The 21,348-nt window shown below is 29.8% G+C and overlaps 1 pseudogene; it reads left to right on the top strand.

Annotated features, from left to right (window-relative positions):
* Positions 1-12,241: 12,241 nt before the first annotated feature.
* LOC116011258 lies at positions 12,242-13,993 on the top strand (annotated as a pseudogene).
* Positions 13,994-21,348: the final 7,355 nt, after the last annotated feature.

The raw sequence follows: 21,348 nt of genomic DNA, 5'->3' as shown, positions 1-21,348 counted from the left end.
TTTCCATGTCATCAAATTAGATGGGTTACTTGTTAGAAATAGGCTAAAAATGCTAGTTGAAAAATAATTAGGAGTATAATGACCTAGATGGACCATATTTTAGTTCATGGTGCTAGATAAACAATCAATGATAGTACATGGGCCTATTTGATCCTTTTGCCTTTATAGTGATATGACTAAGTTTGAATTCTATCATAACTAATCGTTAGGACAATATATAAGGCAACATGACACTCCTTTCAAAAAACCGATATGCTAATTAAGAATTTCCAGGTCCTAATTAAATAGTTCTTCAACTGCCAACATTTATTAGGTCACTTTTGAGGATAACTTTTTCCTTCATATTCTTTTTTTTTTTTTTTTAATACTATTGACTCTATTACAATACAGTATCTGTTCATAACTACTTTCTCAACTTATTGAAGCCAGAGCCAATATTGCCTCCATTTTCCTTCATATTCTAAACCCCCTTTCTTCCTTCTGTCTAATCTTTCTCTTGATGTTAATTGCATTCCATGGCCTAGAGGATACCACTCCAAATGTCATATATATGATTGTAACGTTCTACCTTAATAAAACTACTTCGGAATGAGTAAATTAATTTCATTACGCGACGTGTAAGATGAAAATAAAAAAAGTTAAATAATAATGTTAGGCCACTGACACATTATACTTAAAATAAAAAATAAAAAATATTTAAAACACATAAAATTTTGGTGAACTAATACTCTAATAGTAGTGGAAAACTGGAAATTATGGCAACTCATCAAGTTTGATAAAGAAAATGGAAATTTGATTAGAAGTGTGACTGATTGAAATGTACAAACAAATTATCTTATTGTTGGGAAAAGACCCATATGGAGCCAAAAGTCTAATAATTTTATGTCTAAGACTGTTCCTTATTATCTACTTTTCTGTTTAATTTCTGCTTGTTACTTCTCTTTTGGTGTATTATAATTGCAAGTGATTAATTAGTCTGAACACCTTTTAACCAACTCCTAATAGCAACTGTTTATATGTAGACACACTTAAATTATACTCCGTAATGTTTAAGAAAATATTACAATATTATATTCTACTATGAAAAAATCAAATAAAAAGGTAAGAATTTATTTTTAAAAATATCAAATATTGTATTGTTTTTTCTTTCTTTTTTTTTAAAAGAAAAATGATACTTTCCCCTCTTAAATTTACATCTTGACATGGAAATATAATAAGAGTACGTGTGCTTATTAACTAGAAAAAATCTTAATTATTTCAGTGACATAAAAATTTGGAGAAAGGAAAATAAAGAATATGCTTGCTTATACATTTAAAATTTTTTCAAAAAAAACATTAAAAATATGGAGAATGAAAAATTAAAGAAAGAATAACAAAGATTTGAAATAATTAATTAAATTAAATCTAATAAAAAATTCTTTATATTCATTGGTCACTCATAAATTAGTTGACCTCACGACAAGTTAAAAAAATAAAATACTTATTATCACGGGACTATGATATGAATCACACAAAACAAAGAAACACACAACTCTAACATGTTTGGTTCACGGGATGAATTTTGAGATAATAGGAATGCTATTCCATAGAATGGAATAGACAATGAATAGAATATAAATTGTATTCTATTCTATTGTTTGGTTCGCGGGAGGAATAGACTTAGGAATTTTATTATAGTGTTTGGTTGGATTAAGGAATAGAAATGAAATATGTTTTAAAAGACATAAATACCCTTATAAAATATGTAGTACTAGTAGTAGTAATAGTAATAATAATAATAATAATAATAATAATAATAATACAAAACAAAATTATATATAAAATAATTCTTTAAAAGAAAAAACACAAATGTAAGTTTTTGATCCCATATCGGTAACTCAAAAAGAGGAGCTCATTTTTAGCTCCTCTATATAAGAGAAGCAATGCTTCTCTTTTGAATTTAACAACAGGATGAGGAAGCCTTAAAGAGCCAAAAGCTCTTTCATTTAAGGAGCCTTAATTGCTCTTAGTTACAAGTTTTTTTTTTAAAAATAATATAGGGGCCTTTTGGGGAAAGGAAAATCTTTCTCCAAAACGCCATGGGGTAAAATTAGAAATAGCAACTTTAAGTTATTCCTGAGAACTTATGAATAGGTTAATACCTAGGGAGGAAGGAAAATAGATCATTCCTAGGAACATTATTCCTAAGAATAGAAATTTTTACCAAACAAAAGAATATGTCTATTACTAGGAATACTATTTCATTTCAGACCTATTCAGCAAACAAAACGTGACATAAGCCTCTGAACTAGATACTCTCTTAGGATGTGTAATGCCCTCCACATCCCCTCGAAGGGGTACGGTTAAGGGGACTCCACCCCAAACTCCAAAAGCCCCATGCTCTTGTCGACAAGAAAGTTTAGGCAGAGAGTTCCAACTAACAAGGCCAAATTGATGTCCCACGTGCACCAACTGTCCTATTGTCATCTTATCAAGCGTTGCACTCCAAAGTCAAATTAACAATAGGCCTCCAAAGCTTCTTTTTTTTTTTTTTTTTAATGTGAATATTAAGAATGAAGTGTAGTATCCTTATTTTTTAAATATCGCGATTGAATTAATTAGTAATATATTTCTAACGCTTTGAATTATGGCAAATCATACCATGGACTGTAGTTTATATTGCATTGTAGATCTTGATTTAAAAATAACCTTTAGTATTTATATTTGTAATTAGTTGACGCATTTTATACCCGCAGTTTACATGCAGTTTATGTACTTGTAACTATTATATTATGTGTCCGCAATTATCAAGTTATTTGTTTACATGTACAGAAACTGTTAAATGTAGATATAGAATGTTTTAACTGAAGGTGCAGATTTTTTGTATTAGGGTTCACAATGCAATATGAACTCTGGTATATGATATAGCAATTGATCAATTACACCCAAATATAATAGAAATTCAATTATTTTTCTCAACGGCATAGGAAACATATTATACAACGCAAATTGAAATGTGTTGTGGTAAAACTTTATATTATTCCCCTCCCATCCTTGAGAATATTATATAAGTTGTCATTATTGATCAAATAATTAGAGCAAGTTGATCTGGTTGCATGTCACCATCTACAAGGGTTTCCCTTTATGGAGTTCTCTTATAGTTTAGGAAACAAAATAATAAATAAAGCATATTTAATTGGGAGAAATAATATATGGCCGGCCCCCCACTTTCCATTTTTTTTTTTTTAAATAACCCCACTTTCAAGTTAACCTTTCTCGCTCTCCGGATTTTGGGGGAGAAATGTTGAATTATGCGATTTAAGTTGTTACTAGTTAACATCATTAAACCTTAAATTGCTAATTATTTCATTAATTTAAACCACTTAACACCACAAAGGTATACACACATACGTGTCTTCAGTTATTGCCACTTTGATCTTTCTTTTTATTTTTTATTTTTTTTATTAGTGCATTAATTCAATTTTGTCCAAATGATATAAATTGATCTCTTGTGTTATTAATTATTCTTATTACCTTAATTTTACTTTTTTTTTTTTGTGTCAAAATTGCAATAATTTAAGCAAATCGATTTAAAAAAAATATTCTTCAATCAATATTTAGCTCCTGATGTTACAATAAAATCTTTTATGTTTATTACTATACTAGTTTTATACGCGCATTGCGCAAATGGGTTAATGCCCAATGTTTATATTTAAATAAATATTTGAAAGTATATCAATGCAAGATTATATATGAGAAGTTTATACATAGGCAATTGAATGTTGAATTTTTTTATTTAAATATCTAACTCAAAGTATATGAATCCAAGATAATATAGAAAATTCATTATAATTATTACTAAAATAAATGTTTGCAACCTTGTAAAATCGATAGTCTAAATATTTGGTCTAAAAATGATAGTCTAAATAAATACTACTTTTCATTTGAATTTTTATAAGTGTTTTTAATTCTCTTTTGAGTAACATTGTCATTGTCTTCATCTTTACTATTTGTTCTCTTCCTTTTTGTTGGTAGTGTGTTATTTGCAATTCGGTTATTGTTGGTAGCATAGATGACAACGTCATGCAATGAGATTATGATATATGAGCTATGGACTTTCCTTTAGGTGTTCTGCTTGGGGTTCATTTGGTTCAACCATTATTGTTAAATGAGTTATTGTGGATAAATAAATCCCTAGTTTAAGAAAAAAGATTAAATAAATTAATAAAATTTTGAATATTTAAAATATTATATATTCCAAAGATATTAAAATGTAGTTTCTCGCTTCAATTTGCTGGGTAATGAGTTATTTAAGTACTTTCATTGTCAACAAATCCCCCAAGTAGTTAATATGATTGGTTTCAAATTATTCTTTTTTATTTTTTTCATGGTATTAAAGAAATACATATGTATCATTTTTTAGTGTAACTACTAATTTATTTAATTCAATAAGAGTAAAATAGAGCGATTCCGCTTCAATTTGTTGGGTTATTTTAGTATTCTCTTTGTCAACCAATCCCCAAGTAGTTAATATAATTAGCTTCAAATTATTTTAAATTTTTTTTGTCATAGTATTAATAAAATGCTTGGTAAATAAATATATAACATTATTTTGTACTATAACTTTGATATTTAATTACAAGATATTGTAAAAATAAGATAATGGACAAGGAAATGAATATCAGTTGATAAATTTGAATATAAAGAATCTTTGCATGAGAGAAAATAAAGACAATATAACTAATGAAATTATTTCTCTTATTTAATTTAATTTTTTGATAATGAATAATTTTTTTCAAATAAAGGTATTGTAGACACATAATTCTAAATTAAAGAAATACATATGTATCATTTTTTGTTGTAGCTACTAATTTATTTAATTTAATAAGAGTAAATAGAGTGAGAAACATAATAATTATGTCAAATTTGATTGAGATGAGGTTCGAACCTAAGACTTTTCTTATAGAAATTAATGGGTAAGTTAAAAGTTAACGGAATATTAACGGAGAAGAGAATATTTAACGGAAAACTTAACGGATAATCATAAAAGTAAGGTTAATTAATTAGGTAATCTCTATTAATAATATTAATATGAATTATCTTAACCATCTATTTGATTAAATAATTCATCTGAACCATCCATTTGATTAAATAATTTGACCGCCATTTTTTCTACCCATTTTAGGTCTAAACTCTCTTTGGCTCTTATTAGTATAGTAGATGTGAATTGATCAACTTCAATACGAATTAAAATCTCATCAATTACACTGATCATTTTTTTTTTGGATAAATTTACAGGGTCTTTCTCTCCGTCTGTTTAACTGTCCAGAGTCCACTCACATTCGCTCCGGGAGGCACGGGAGCTGGCCCAGGGGGAATCGTCACTTGTAGGAATTTCTCTCCGTCCGTTTAACGGTCCAGGGTCACTTGTAGGAATTTCTCTCCGTCCGTTTAACGGTCCAGGGTCCACCCACATTCGCTCCGGGAGGCACGTGAGCTCGCCCAGGGGGAATCGTCACTTGTAGGAATTAAACCCAGGTTCTCCCAAAATTCCTCCCTACAAAAAGAGCTCACTTGACACTTGAGCTACCCCATTGGGTTCAACTACACTGATCATTAATCGACTAACAAGAGTTTTTTTTAATGGCTAATTACATACTGGCCCTCCAGGGCTCCATTATATTGTGAAGTGTTTTCCTTAAGCATTGTCTCCTTCCAACATTATTATTATTATTATTATTATTATTATTATTATTATTATTATTATTATTATTATTATTGATGGTGAGAGAAACCCAGCAGCTACCATACAACACAATTATTATTGTACATATATATATATATATATATATATATATATGCACCGAGTGTATATTAGATAAAATTATTTATTCTCATTTGTAGTATAGGTTTTATAATTTCTAATCATGTATATTCATTTTTTTTGTCCCTAGATATTTTTCTAAATTCATTTTTCCTTTTTCCTTTTTTCTGTGTGTGTGTGTGTGTGTGTGTGTATATATATATATATATATAGACTAGTAAAAAAATCTTAAGCACCCGCCTAGGCGCTAGGCGCTCCTAGACCGAGGCGAATTGCTCCCTAGGCGTCCGCCTAGCGCCTAACTCGGCCGACTGGGCCGAGTTGGCGGCCGATTAGGTTGAATTTGGCCGAGTTAACTCGAGCGAGTCGGCCTTGTTAATTTTATTATTATATTTATATATGTTTAAATTTATTTATTTAGATAAGTAAGAGAAGTAAGATATATATAAAATATAATATAATATATGACATACACACACACATGAATTAATTTTTAATTTTTATAGGTCGCCGCCTAGAACCGCCTAGGCCCCGCCTAGACCGCTTAGACGCTAGGCGCTAGTCTACCGCCCGACTAGCGCCTAGCGCCTACTGCAACCATGATCTATGACATGTCATACCATATATTATCAAAAAAAATTATAAGTTAACAAGTGAAAAGAAGTAATACGCACACATTTTGTTTGTTTAATGTTGTAATTGTATTTTGTTAACACATTTTTAGTTCAATAGTTCAATTGTATAAACTTAATAAATTCAGTTCCTTATTTGATACTCTTAAAAAAATAAATTAAAAATATTTTGTAAAATTCAATGCGTATAATCTTTTTATAGTAATAGAGTTCGATAGTTGCTATTGACAGTAGTGATGGATCTCAACGCTGCATTATGCTTACTAGGGAGTCACCCATCTTGTGACTACTGTAAGTCAAGCGCGCACACTTAGTCACAGAGTTGTTTGACTATTTGAAAACCAATTGGTGATAAGTAGATAGACATTAATCATTTAACAGTATCCCTCCATGGTGAGCCATAGTGCCATGTCTCGAATCGAGTAGGGATTGAACTCGACCAACCCGGCCATGCCCAATAATCCCCCTCCCAGACCTACCGCAACCTTTGAAAATCAAGTCCAATTACGTAGCATACCCGACTCGGTCCTTAGCCTACGCACCCATCAATCCCTCCTGGGATTGAACTTGGCCCGAGCTACACCCACATTCTTCAATGGTAAGCCACAGCGTCATGTCTCGAATTGAGTATGGATTAAATTCGACCAACCCAGACAACGTCCAACAAGTAGTTATGACAATACAAGCTAGATGTTGTACGGTGCATCACTTAGAGAGAAAATAAAAATAAAGGATTAAAAAGAAAAGAAAAAGTATAAATAAAGGTTTAAGAAATATTAATCCGAAATTTAATGCTGTCATGCTTATGACGAAAAATAAAGTGCAATCTTTAAAACATAAGATACAAAATTACAAATGATATTGATGAAAAAAAATCCAAATTTTAAAGTAACGTTTTTTTAGTGACTTTTGTACCTTACTATCTTATTCGATACACATTATTATGTTTATTTGTCTATTTTATTATCCTACTATTAAGTTCAAATTATTTAGTAATCATAAAATTCATTTCTCCGCCTTTAGTTGAGTATATACTACTTGAAGTGGTTTAGTTGGCAAAAGTCTCAAAGTTATGGAACACTTAAAAAAAGATGTTATAAATTGTACTGTCAAAGTGGGTCGAAGCCTGCGAACCAACCCGCACTTACTCCCTTGTGTGGCGGGTTAGTGCTACACAAAAATAGCCCGCGACCCGCGGGCCAAGCCCTTTAAATTTTAATATATATACATACATACATACATACATATGTATGTATGTATGTATGTATTTATTATTTTTTATTTATATTTTAAAAAAATCTACGGGACCTGCCAACTCATGTGGAGCAGGCTAAAATATAGAAATCCTAGTTCATAGACCGACCTGCAAAAGCCCACTAAAATTTAAGCTTGTGGTGGGGCAGGCTAGCCTGCTTTTACAATACTAGTTATGAGGGTTCAAACCTCCCAAACCTTTTAATTGATAATACGAATTAATTGCTAGTAGGTAGTGAAGCTCAATGTTGGGATACATTACAATTGGGCCGATTCTGCCCAATACAACTTACACATTGGGTTGGCTTAGACATGTTTATTGGGCTATCTCAACAATAGACTAATTGACTTGAACACATTATTTTTTATAAATAAAATTAATTTATAAAAATATATATTGTTAAATGTATTCATTGGAATTATTGAAATAACACTCATATTAATATATTGTTCAATATATCTTTTCAATAATTGTGTGATATATTTATAGTAGTAACTTAATGAACCATTAGTAATGATTTAATAAATTTATAATAGTAACAATAATAATCTACGTTAGTAATTTAATGAACATACAATAGTGAGTTGATGCTATCTTTATCATTATAATTCTTTCTCACCTTCAAAAGCAGACCATATATATTGCAATATCAGCATATTTGCATTTTACTACTATTTCTTCTACGTTCATATATACAATTTTAACTTAATTCTAAGATATAATAATAATAATAATAATAATAATAATAATAATTAATAAATAAATAGATAATGTTTAAATTTATTATTACAAAGAAAAAGAAGTACAAAAGTGGCAAATTGTCAACAAAAGGGCTGACATGAATATATACTAGTTGAAAGAATTACAATTGTTGTCATTCTTCTCCTAAACTTCACTCATGTGATCCGTTGAGTTAAACATGCAGGCTAATTGTTGTCATTCTTCTCTCAAATTTCACTCATGTGACCCGTTGAGCTAAACATGCAGACAGTTATTGTCATTCTTTCAACTACTGGTTGAGGAAAAATAAAATTAATGGCATGAACTTGCCATGTCAAGTCGAAAATGGAAAATTGTAGGGATGAATTATATTGCGTCTAATGAGTAGTACTGACTTAATGAAACTGTAATATCTACTTAATAAATATGCCCGTATTAATTTGATATCAAATCCAACCACATGTAAAAAGGTTATGATTCAAATCTCCGTATCATCCAATAATCAAATATTATCATTTACATATTGCTTGGAGCCTATTAAAAAAAGGGGCATGTTGAACATATAATACATACATGATATATAATAAACGATGATTATGTTCACGTGTTCCATGTGCCCGGTCAAACAGTAAACAACCACACATGTGAGGGCGTGTTAAAATAAGCATATATCTACAAACCTAATAAGTCAATAAAGATAGGTCCTAATAGAAACTAAAAATATTGGTGTAATTATTAGTTGAAATGAATGGTTTATATTATTTTTATTATTTTTCCTACTTACCCTCTATTATATCATTTACTTTTTCTAAATACCTATGCATTCTACCAATGTAAACTTTAGTAATGGAATATTCCATTAACTATATTATTATTATTAATTTACTAATTGATTTTCATAAGAAATGTTTTAGGTTCGAACCACATCCTAATTATAATTGGCATAATTGTTGAACTTATACTATGAATATGTTAGAGTGTATTAAAAAAAATACAATATAAAATTTAACATGAACTTTGGTCAATTAATCAAGAATTCATTTTGCGGGAGTGGTAATAAGAGGAAGCTAAGCATGGATCACACTAATTTGGTAAAATTAACAAGATTTTGTGTTGCAAAAATTATGCTGGCCAGTGAGGGTGCAGTGCTGCATATTGATGCCACATGTCATATTTATGGATTCTTGAAATAGCAATTTTGAATACTATCATCTAAACTGCTAATGCATCGGCTAATCCAACATTTATGCCACATGTCATATTTATGGATTCTTGAAATATTTATTTTTATGAAAAATTTGATAATTTTGCATTATTGGTATAGGCCATGATAGCAGAAGATACTTTGATAAATTCTGAAATACTAATTTAAAAACACACATTGGACATTAGACTATCCGTGCAATGCGTGAGTTGACAGCTAATATAATATATAAGGATAAATGCGCAATCCAACTATAGACTATAATTTTTTATTGTCAAAATATTAATAATTATAATAAATAAAGATTAGATACAAAAGAATTAACATATTTTAATAGAATAGAATATAATTTCTCTGTATATAACAATTTATTTTGATACAATATATATCAAATTAATTGATATAATTACTTTTATATATATATAGAGTCATAATCAGGTGCGACCGTGCGGTTCACACCACTCAATGTTAAGAAACACACCACACAAATATGCACTGTGGTGTGTTTCTTAACATTGTGGTGTGTTTCTTAACAGTGAGTGGTGTATTTCGTAACATTGAGTGGTGTGTGACCGCACGGGAGAGCACGGCCACACCTGAATTTATATATATATATATATATATATATATATATATATATATATATATATATATATATATATATATATATATATATATATATATATATATATATATATATATATATATATATATATATATATATATATATATATATATATATATATATATATATATATATATATATATATATATATATATATATATATATATATATATATATATATATATATATATATATATATATATATATATATATATATATATATATATATATATATATATATATATATATATATATATATATATATATATATATATATATATATATATATATATATATATATATATATATATATATATATATATATATATATATATATATATATATATATATATATATATATATATATATATATATATATATATATATATATATATATATATATATATATATATATATATATATATATATATATATATATATATATATATATATATATATATATATATATATATATATATATATATATATATATATATATATATATATATATATATATATATATATATATATATATATATATATATATATATATATATATATATATATATATATATATATATATATATATATATATATATATATATATATATATATATATATATATATATATATATATATATATATATATATATATATATATATATATATATATATATATATATATATATATATATATATATATATATATATATATATATATATATATATATATATATATATATATATATATATATATATATATATATATATATATATATATATATATATATATATATATATATATATATATATATATATATATATATATATATATATATATATATATATATATATATATATATATATATATATATATATATATATATATATATATATATATATATATATATATATATATATATATATATATATATATATATATATATATATATATATATATATATATATATATATATATATATATATATATATATATATATATATATATATATATATATATATATATATATATATATATATATATATATATATATATATATACACATATATACGCGCGTATGTATGTGTATATGTTTACCATAAAATAAAAAATTGAAAAGTTTAACCTTCAAAAATAATTAATTTAGTATTAGGTAAATACGTCAGGCATCATGCATTCATGCTCCCCGCAATGGAAGTAATTATTCTGGTGCATCAGTGCATAGTCCAACTCAAAAAAGAAAACCAAAAAATACACACAAAAAAATGCAGAATCTATTCCAGTACACACCTTAGCTTATTGGTTGCCGACAATGACGGATCGTATACTCGGTCATTTGACGCAAGTTTTATTGTGGACCGCAATCCACAATAAATTGTGGACCATGCATCAAAACGACGTTGTTTTGATTAATGAAAACAAACGATTGAAACAGTATTCGTTTCGCGCCATTCACTTTCAGTTTATATACACTGCAGACTCTGTAGTCTGCAGTTACATTTTAAAACAACTGCAGTTACATTTCAACACAACTACAATTTATTTTCGATATATCTGCAATATCATTCGATATTATACACTCATGGTCCACCATACAAGTACGGTTCATTTGACTTCAAAAAATTGTACTAATATATAAGGAGTATGAAATTTTATTATTATTATTATTATTATTATTATTATGTTGTTGTTGTTGTTGTTGGGTTATTTCATTGTACTTGGAAAAAATATAGATTCTAATCCTAAAAGATAAGATAAAGTCAGGAATACAACTCCGATCCCCTTCAATATAGGAAATCACATTCCAAAAAGATCACTCGAAAGTCTATATAAAATCTTCAGGCAACAAGGAAAGTGTTCCTAAGCTCGGTGTAGATCCAGACTTTTTCTCAATACCTAAAGTGTCTAGCAAATTAAAAACTTTTCCCAATTCAAAAAGTGCCTCGCAAATTAGAAACTTTTGTCTTTTCCTAAACTGAGTTAAAAATGTTTTCGACTATCATGCAGTCGTCACAAATTTTCAGAGACAAGGAAGAAAATTACCGCAGTAGGGATATGGATGAAGAGAATTACCGCAGTAGGGATAGAGATGAAGAAAACTACAGGGATAGAGATTATGCAAAGTTGAATGCTGAGGATTCTAAAGTTTCAAAGCAAGAAGGAAATTCGGGAACAAGTGGAGGAGTTTATTATTATATTCCCCCTTTCAAGTTGAAGGAGATACAGGAGGACAAAACCTCAGTTGAATACCAAAGAATGAGTTGGGATGCTCTTAAGAAGAGTATAAATGGATTGATGAACAAAGTGAATGCAACAAATATAAAGAACATCATTCCAGAATTATTTGGTGAGAATCTGATTCGTGGAAGGGGTCTATTTTGCCGATCCTGTATAAAGTCTCAAATGGCTTCTCCAGGTTTTACAGATGTATTTGCAGCATTAGTTGCAGTTGTGAACACTAAGTTCCCAGTGGTGGGCCATCTTCTTTTGAAGAGGATTATATTAAAACTCCAAAGAGCATATAAACATAATGATAAGCCCCAGTTGTTAGCAGCAGTTAAATTCATTGCTCATCTTGTGAACCAGCAAGTAGTTCATGAGCTAATTGCTCTGGAATTACTTGCCGTTTTGCTCGAAAATCCCTCAGATGACAGTGTTAAAATTGCTGTTGATTTTGTTACCGAGTGTGGATCCATGCTGCAAGACCTCACCCCCCGCGGATTCCATGCTATCTTTGAGCGGTTTCGTGGAATACTTCACGAAGGAGAGATAGATAAAAGGGTTCAGTTCTTAATTGAAAGCCTCTTTGCATTACGTAAAGCAAAGTTTCAGGGATACCCTGCAAAACGTCCAGAGCTTGATCTAGTACAGAAAGAAGATCAGTTTACCTGTGAAATATCTTTGCAAGATACTATAGACCCTGAAATTGCTCTGGATATTTTTAAGCCAGATCCTAATTTCTTAGAGAATGAAAAAAAGTATGAAGAATTGAAAACGGCAATCCTAGGTGAGGAATCTGGGGATGATGATGAAGAAGAGCAAATGAAAATAAAAGATGAGACTGAAACAAACTTAGTTAACCTACGAAGAACCATCTATCTAACAATTATGTCCAGTGTTGATTTTGAGGAAACAGGTCATAAGCTGTTGAAAATTAAACTTGAGCCTGGTCAAGAGATGGAGTTATGCGTAATGCTTTTAGAGTGTTGCAGTCAGGAGAGAACTTACCTCCGCAAGTATTGTCTTTTGGGGCAGCGTTTATGCATGATCAATAAAGTTTACCAGGAGAATTTGGAGAGGTGTTTTGTGCAACAATACTCGATGATTCACCGTCTAGAAACTAATAAACTGCGAAATGTTGCCCACTTTTTTGCATATCTGCTTGGAACTGATGCTTTGCCTTGGCATGTTCTGGCTTACATACGCCTTACGGAAGAAGACACTACCTCTTCTTCTCGCATATTTATCAAGATTCTCTTCCAGGAATTGTCGGAACACCTTGGAATCCGCTCGTTGAATCATCGTCTTAGTGACCCAACAATGCAAGAATCCTTTGACTCAATATTTCCAAAGGATAATCCCAATAATATTCGGTTTGCAATCAATTTCTTCACACAAATTGGTCTGGGTGGGATTACAGAAAATCTCAGGGAGTATTTGAAGAATATGTCGTGGCTAATCATGCAACAACACAAATCCAGCTCTAGCTCTAGCTCTGAAGAGGATACAACAAGGAAACGAAGGAGACATTGAGTGATGTATCCAAATGTTTGACTTTTTTATAAGAGTATTATTTCACATATTTTTGCTTCCATGCTTGTTTGAGATGTATTTTATTAATGTTTATGTATATATATTCACCCCAGATTTCATACATTAATTGTAGTTAAGATACAGAGATTTTGCAATTCAAGTTTGATAAAGAAAATGGAAATTTGATTAGAAGTGTGACAGATTGAAGTGTACAAACAAATTATCTTATTGTTGGGAAAAGACCCATATGGAGCCAAATGTCTAATAATTTTGTCTAAAACTGTTTCTTATTATCTACTTATTTGTTTAATTTATGTTTGTTACTTCTGTTTTGGTGTATTATAATTGCATGTGATTAATTAGTCTGAACACCTTTTAAGTAACTCCTAATAGCAACTGTATATATGTAGACACACTTAAATTACAATGTTTAAGAAAATTATACAATATTATATTCTACTATGAAAAAATCAAATAAAAAGGTAAGAATTTATTTTTTAAAATATCAAATATTTATTGTTAAAAAAAAAAAAAAAAGATATCTTCCCCTCTTAAATTTACCTCTTGACATGGCAATATAATAAGAGTGTGTTTACTAACTAGAAAAATTCTTCATTATTTCAATGACATAAAAATTTGGAGAAAGGAAAAAATAGAGAATATGTTTACTTGTACATTTGAATATATTTTTAAAAGAAAATACATTAAAAATATGGAGAATGAAAATTTAAAGAGAATAACAAAGACTTGAAATAATTAAATTAAATCCAATAAAAAATTCTTTATATTCATTACTTACTCATAAATCGGTAAACCTCATGACAAGTTAAAAAAAAATACTTATTATTAAGGGACTCTTAATCTCACGAAGCAAGAAACACACTACTCAAAACTATATACTCTCTTAGGATGTATAACGCCCTCCACATCCTTTGAAGAATCTACCAAAGACTAGAAGGGGTATAGTTAAGGGGACTCCACCCCAAACTCCAAAAGCACGGTCAAGTTGACAAGAAAGTTTACAAAGAGAGTTTCAACTAACAAGGCCAAATTGATCTCCCACTTGCACCAACTTAATGTCCTATTGCGCTATTGTATAAACTTAATAAATTCAATTCCTTATTTGACATTTTTTTTAGAAAAGAATTAAAATATTTTGTAAAATTCAATGCATATATTCTTTTCTTTTTATTTTATAGTAATTGAGTTCGACAGTTGTTACTTGTTAGTGGCAGTAGTTATGACTTATGACAATACGAGCTAGATGTGGTACGGTGCATCTCTTAGGGAGAAAATAAATATAAAGGATTTAAAAAAAAAAGTCACACTTGTGTGAGATCGTCTTACAAATATTTATCCGTGAGATAAGTTGGATTAAGATGAAATATAATATTTTATTCATGATTTAGTATTACATTTGTTAGTATAAGTATTACATTTCATCTTGACCTGATCCGTCACTGAATAAAAATTTGTGAGACGATCTCACACAAATTTTTACCAAAAAATAAAGGTATAAGCTAAGAAATATTAATCGGAAATTTAATGGTGTCATGCTTATAGCGAAAAGTAAAGTGCAATCTTTAAAACATAAGATACAAAAAGTAAAGTGCAATCTTTAAAACATAAGATACAAAATTACAAATGATATGGATGACACATTTTAAAGAGGTAAGTAGCATTTTTATAGTGATTTTCGTACCTTAGTATCTATCTGATACACATTATTATGTGGCAAAATCTTGTGTGAGACTATTTCATATGTCACAATTTGTACGACAGGTCGGATATTTGATTAATGAGGTCAAAGATCCGATCTATTAATTAAAGATTTGACTCATTAATTAAATATTCGATCCGACTTACGGATTAAGTTATGTTTGTGTTATCGTTATTATGTTTGTTTGTATATTTTATTATCTTACTATTAAATTCAAATCGTTTAGTACTCATAAGATGCGTTGTCATTTTTAACCCCCACTTTTAAATAATGAAATAAAAAAAGAATCAGAAAGAAAAAACGAAAATAGTTTCTGTCCATACATTCACTAAGGAACTTTAATATATTATATATATACACATATATACTTGTAAATGTATGTATTATATATTTTAATTATTTATTTATTTAATTTGATTTCAATTCTTATTAACTATAAAATAGTTAAATAATTCTTTTTTTTATTTAAAGCTATTATAATTACTAAATATTTGATTTCAATTAGATTTCAATTCTAATGCTGGAACCAAACACCCCATAATTTTCACTTTGTCTCCAGCTTCGTTGAGTATATACAACTTGAAGTGGTTTAGTTGACAAAAGTCTCAAAATTAGGGAACATTTTTTTTTAGTATTATTAACTTTATTACAATGTAATATATGTGTATACATATTTTCTTATCATATTGAAGCACGAAAAATATAAGGTTCGAACCTGGGACTTTCTATTTGGGAAAATCACAAGTATACCGCTTTACCATAATTTAAGAAAGATGTTATGACTTATGAAGGTTCGTACCTCCCAAACCTTTTAATTGAGGCCCAATTCATAACAAATGGCAAATTATACCGTGCACCACGGTGTACATAGCAATGTGCACCACGTACCTAAACGACGTCGTTTTGAGCATTGTAAACTAATCGTCCGTTTTTTTGGAAATCGCGTTTCCCGTTTCGGCCGGTCTCTATATTTATGTTAATATTCTGTGTATTCCAGGCAATCATTCTGTGTATTCTAGGCAACCGTTCTGTGTATTCTAGGCAACTGTTATGTGTATTCATGTTAGTAACACATGTTGTGATGTGTTTGTGCATTCGAATGTTTAGGAGGATGAGTTCTGTGTATTTTGGGTCAATATTCTGTGTATTCATGCTATTAACACATGTTGTGATGTGTTTGTGCATTCGAATGTTAGGAGGATGAGTTTTGTGTATTTTGTGTCAATATTCTGTGTATTCTGGGCAAACATTCTGTGTATTATAGGCAAACGTTCTGTGTATTCTATATAATTATTATGTGTATTATAGATAATGAATTCTCTAGAGTCATTCGCGTTCGCGTCCGCGTCCACTAACATCAATATTCTGTGTATTCTGGGCAAACATTCTGTGTATTATAGGCAAACGTTCTATGTATTATAAATAATGATTATGTGTATTATAGATAATGAATTCCCTGGAGTCATTCGCGTCCGCGTCCACTAACACCGAAACGACGTCGTTTCACGTACGTGGTGCACATTACTATGTGCACCGTGGTGCAAGGTATAACGATTGATAACAAATAGCTCCAATCATTATTTGCTCTTTCAAGTCAATCTACTCCAGATTTGCGCCTTCCAAGGGAGCGATTCCTTTGGTTGGGAGGTGCATAGCGCTTCACAGTAGCAATGTTGGCGGTGGCTGTTGAATCAGTGGTAGGAGTTTCGAGCATCTTTGCTTCTCTTCCAAAAAGTCCACCGGCCACCGCCACCTCCGTCGCCACTGTAGCTGTAGATCAGGCAACTTCCGCTTCCCTAATCGGCTACCCTTTTGCTGCTATATACTCGGCACTTTTCCAGCTCTGCATTGAGCAGCGAGTGCTTGAGGAGGGGAGGAAAGTGCACGCCCATTTAAAAAGATCGAATTTCACGCCTGGGGTGTTCATCTCCAATCGAATTATTGAGTTTTACTGCAAATGTGAGAGGCCCTCAGAAGCCCGTCAAGTGTTTGATGAAATGGGTGAGAGGGACTTGTGTTCTTGGAATATTCTGATTTCTGGGTATGCGAAAGCTGGGTTGATTGAGGATGCGAAAGCTGGATTGATTGAGGATGCGAAAGCTGGGTTGATTTGGCAAGGGCTTTACGTAATAAAGAGGGAGAATTGGGATTTTACACGTGAAATGTCCACTTTGCCCTTGCTAAATCAAGCTCCTCACCGGCTATTAGTCGAAATACGGCAGGAAGGGTTAAGTTGACGCATCACATTTTATTTCAAGGGTCAAATCGATGATTACGGGATTAAGGATCAACATTGACAGTTCGCGAATAATTGAGGGACCAAATAGGTGATTTACCCAATTTAGTATTAGGTGATCTTTATCATAAACAAATTGAAAAGTTTAACATTAAAATTTTATTAATTTAGTATTAGGTAAATACGTCAGGCATCATGCTCCCCGCAATGGAAGTAATTATTCTGGTGCATCAGTGCACAGTCCAAGTCAAAACATTAAACAAAAAAAATACACAAAAAATGCAGAACCGACCATTCCAGTACACACCTTAGCCTATTGGTTGCCGACAATGACGGATCGTATACTCTGTTCATTTGACTTCAAAAAATTGTACTCCGTAATATATAAGGAGTATGAAATTCTATTATTATTATTATTATTATTATTGCAAGTGGCGAAGGCAATGGCGCAATGCTTTGACAGTGAAACCGTTTGACCCATTGGAATTCTCCCAAGTAATGTGTGTATATATATAAAAGGCCTGATTTTGGTGTGACAGTCATCCTAAGTGTGGATGTGTAGATAAATTTGGTCCATCCATTTAACCAAGATTTGAGGCGGAAAATCAATTAAAAGGGAAGAAAAAGTCTTGACAATTTTGTATTTTGTGTAATGCTTGTGCATTAAGAAAAGTTTGACGGTGCATTCGCAGATAACTTAAAATGCATTTAGAAATGCTTGAACGTGCATTTGGAAATGCTTTGAGTGCACATAATGCAATACTTGGTTCATATCACATTCCTATTATTATTATTGTACATTTAGAAATATTTAAGAGTGCGTTTAGAAATGTTCAAGCATTTGTAAATGTACCATCAAATATTTTTCAAATGCACAATCGTAATTACAAAAAAGTTACAAAAGTGCTACCGTCTTTTTCCTCATTTTCATTAATTTTCAGCCTTTGATATTGTAGAGATGGATGGAACAGATTTGTCCGCCCATCCGCACTTTGAGTATTGTCCACATTTTATCACACACGTGTGTGTGTGTGTAAGGCAAGAGTTTGAATTATCAAAACGATTTTACTAAAAATAGAACGCTTAAAAAAAAAAAGAAGAGATTATTGTAAAATTTTTAAAGTTTTGAAAGGAGTCTAGATTCACATAATACAAATAATTTTAAGTGGGAATAAAATTGAATTCAAAATGTGTTATAAAAATTATTCAAAATGACAGGGGATAGAGAGATATGATGATCACGTCTCCTCTTATGAGACTGCAACACACTTGTCAAGAAAGAAAATATATGAAAGAACTCATACATTCTATAAGAAAAAAAAAAAAGAAAGATTCAGATATATAACCTGTTAATATAAGACAAATTAAGCGTTGAACTATTCCTTTGAAATATTTTAAGTGATCGGTTAGTCAACATCTCATCTAAATAACTTCTAACAACATGGTGAGAATTGAATGATTTAATCCCCTCCCTCTCCTCCAGTCTCGGGACTCAAATCCCAGTTATCACAATTTTAAATTATCAAAAAAATTGAGATAAAATTATTTGAAAATTTGTCGAATAACATCCAAAAATGATGTCATGAGTAGAATATAATTAATAATACCGAGAATGGTCAAATTATCAATTAGTTTAGTCAACGATAAGCCATGCTGCAGCCATCACTCAATGGTTCATTGAACCTAATATCTCTTTCCAACGTCAAAGCATCACACCTCACACCCACTCTAAAATAGAAACTTATACAGTTCTACTAAATTCTAATTTTGAATTTTTCTAATAAAGATATTTATAATGCAGTAAGTACAAAATAACTCCATAATTTACAAAATAATAATATTATCTATATTAATTTACCCATGAGCCACTGATAAAATTATAAAATTTTTTATTTATGGAAAAGTTCATAGTCATTACTCGAATATACGCTTTGGGTAAAACAGTAAAACTCACCTTGTATCTTAACCAGCAAAGGACCATAAGGAGGTAAACTAATTTAAATTGTTGATAGTTATTGACCAACTCAAATCAAGAAAGTTAATAGAAAATTTTAACGAACAATAATTATAAAACTAAACCAATACTATTGGAAATTTGTATGCAATAGTCATATCTCTTACTTTTTTTTAGAAGTCTTTGAAAGGGATTTAAATTTTGACTAATTTAAATTCTACTCTTATTTTGTCTCAAAAAAAAAAAAAAAATCTCCTCTTATTTGGGATGTCATGTTTAGCGCCGCCTATGATTTTAGCATTGACTAAAATTTTAAATTTAGAATGGTACATACTCTACCCCACATAGCATGCCTAACATGACAATAATGCTGTGACATTCATATTTTATGCTCACATTTGAAAATTTTATCATTTCTATAATTAGTCAACTGGATAACTAATAATTTAAAAGAAAGAAAGAAAAAAAAACCCTCCATCGTTTTTTTTTTCTACATACTAGAAGAAATACCCAACATAATTATACAAATTTAAACCAAACAGAATTAACTAGCAAGATTAACAAAAAGTAAGATACAAAGATAGATTTCACAGAGGAGTTTAAAAGCCCTACCACAAAATACATTCAATCTCAATGTAGATAATTCTTGATAGCATAAAAACTAAACATCTTGTGTTTTAACTATTTATGGCATTTATTATTTAATAATCAAATTAATTCTTTTTTTTAATACACTCTAACTTATCAACAATATTGCCGACCCTTGATTGGGATGAAACTCAAATTTAAAATTTTCCTTATAGAAAGTAACCGTGATGCCATCAAACCACAAGGTATTTGATAAATCAATTATTCTTAATTATTTGTTTCCCCGACCCGACAGAGCATCTGAAAGTTTGTAAATCATGCATGGCAACTCAGTTGAACACAAAGGCTAAACTTTTACTTATTGCACACAAGGAGTCCCATCACTCTGAGAGGTTACTCACACACTGTTGTTGGTGAGACTCAATCCCAGATTATTGTTTCCAAACTTTATGCCCGGACAACTCTAAACCAACGGGTAAGATTGGAAGCTGGACTGTTGGACTAATATATTTGTTTAATTGCTTCAGTAAAAAATATTTTATTTAAAATCTTTAGGGAAGCAATTTTCAAAATAACGTATCGGCGCCTTAATTGCCTTATCATCTACGGAGTTCAGCGTATCATTTAATTTTCATTTTTATTCTAATAATTTATGCCGCTTATCACTATGGCACCTATAACCCCAGCTGGACGGCAATTAGGGAGCAATATTATACTTTCAAGTTTCAACTATACGCAAATCAACATCAATAGTAAATTTAGGAATAGTATATGTATGGGAGAAGGAATATTAGATGTATATGGGGCTTAACTCACAGATTTAGTATACAAGATTTGAGAAAAAGAATAATATATGA

Source organism: Ipomoea triloba, chromosome 1, assembly GCF_003576645.1.
Source record: "Ipomoea triloba cultivar NCNSP0323 chromosome 1, ASM357664v1".
Classification (NCBI taxonomy): domain Eukaryota; kingdom Viridiplantae; phylum Streptophyta; class Magnoliopsida; order Solanales; family Convolvulaceae; genus Ipomoea; species Ipomoea triloba.
The sequence above is the reverse complement of the archived record's forward strand: the minus strand, read 5'-3'. Positions and strand labels throughout refer to the sequence as shown.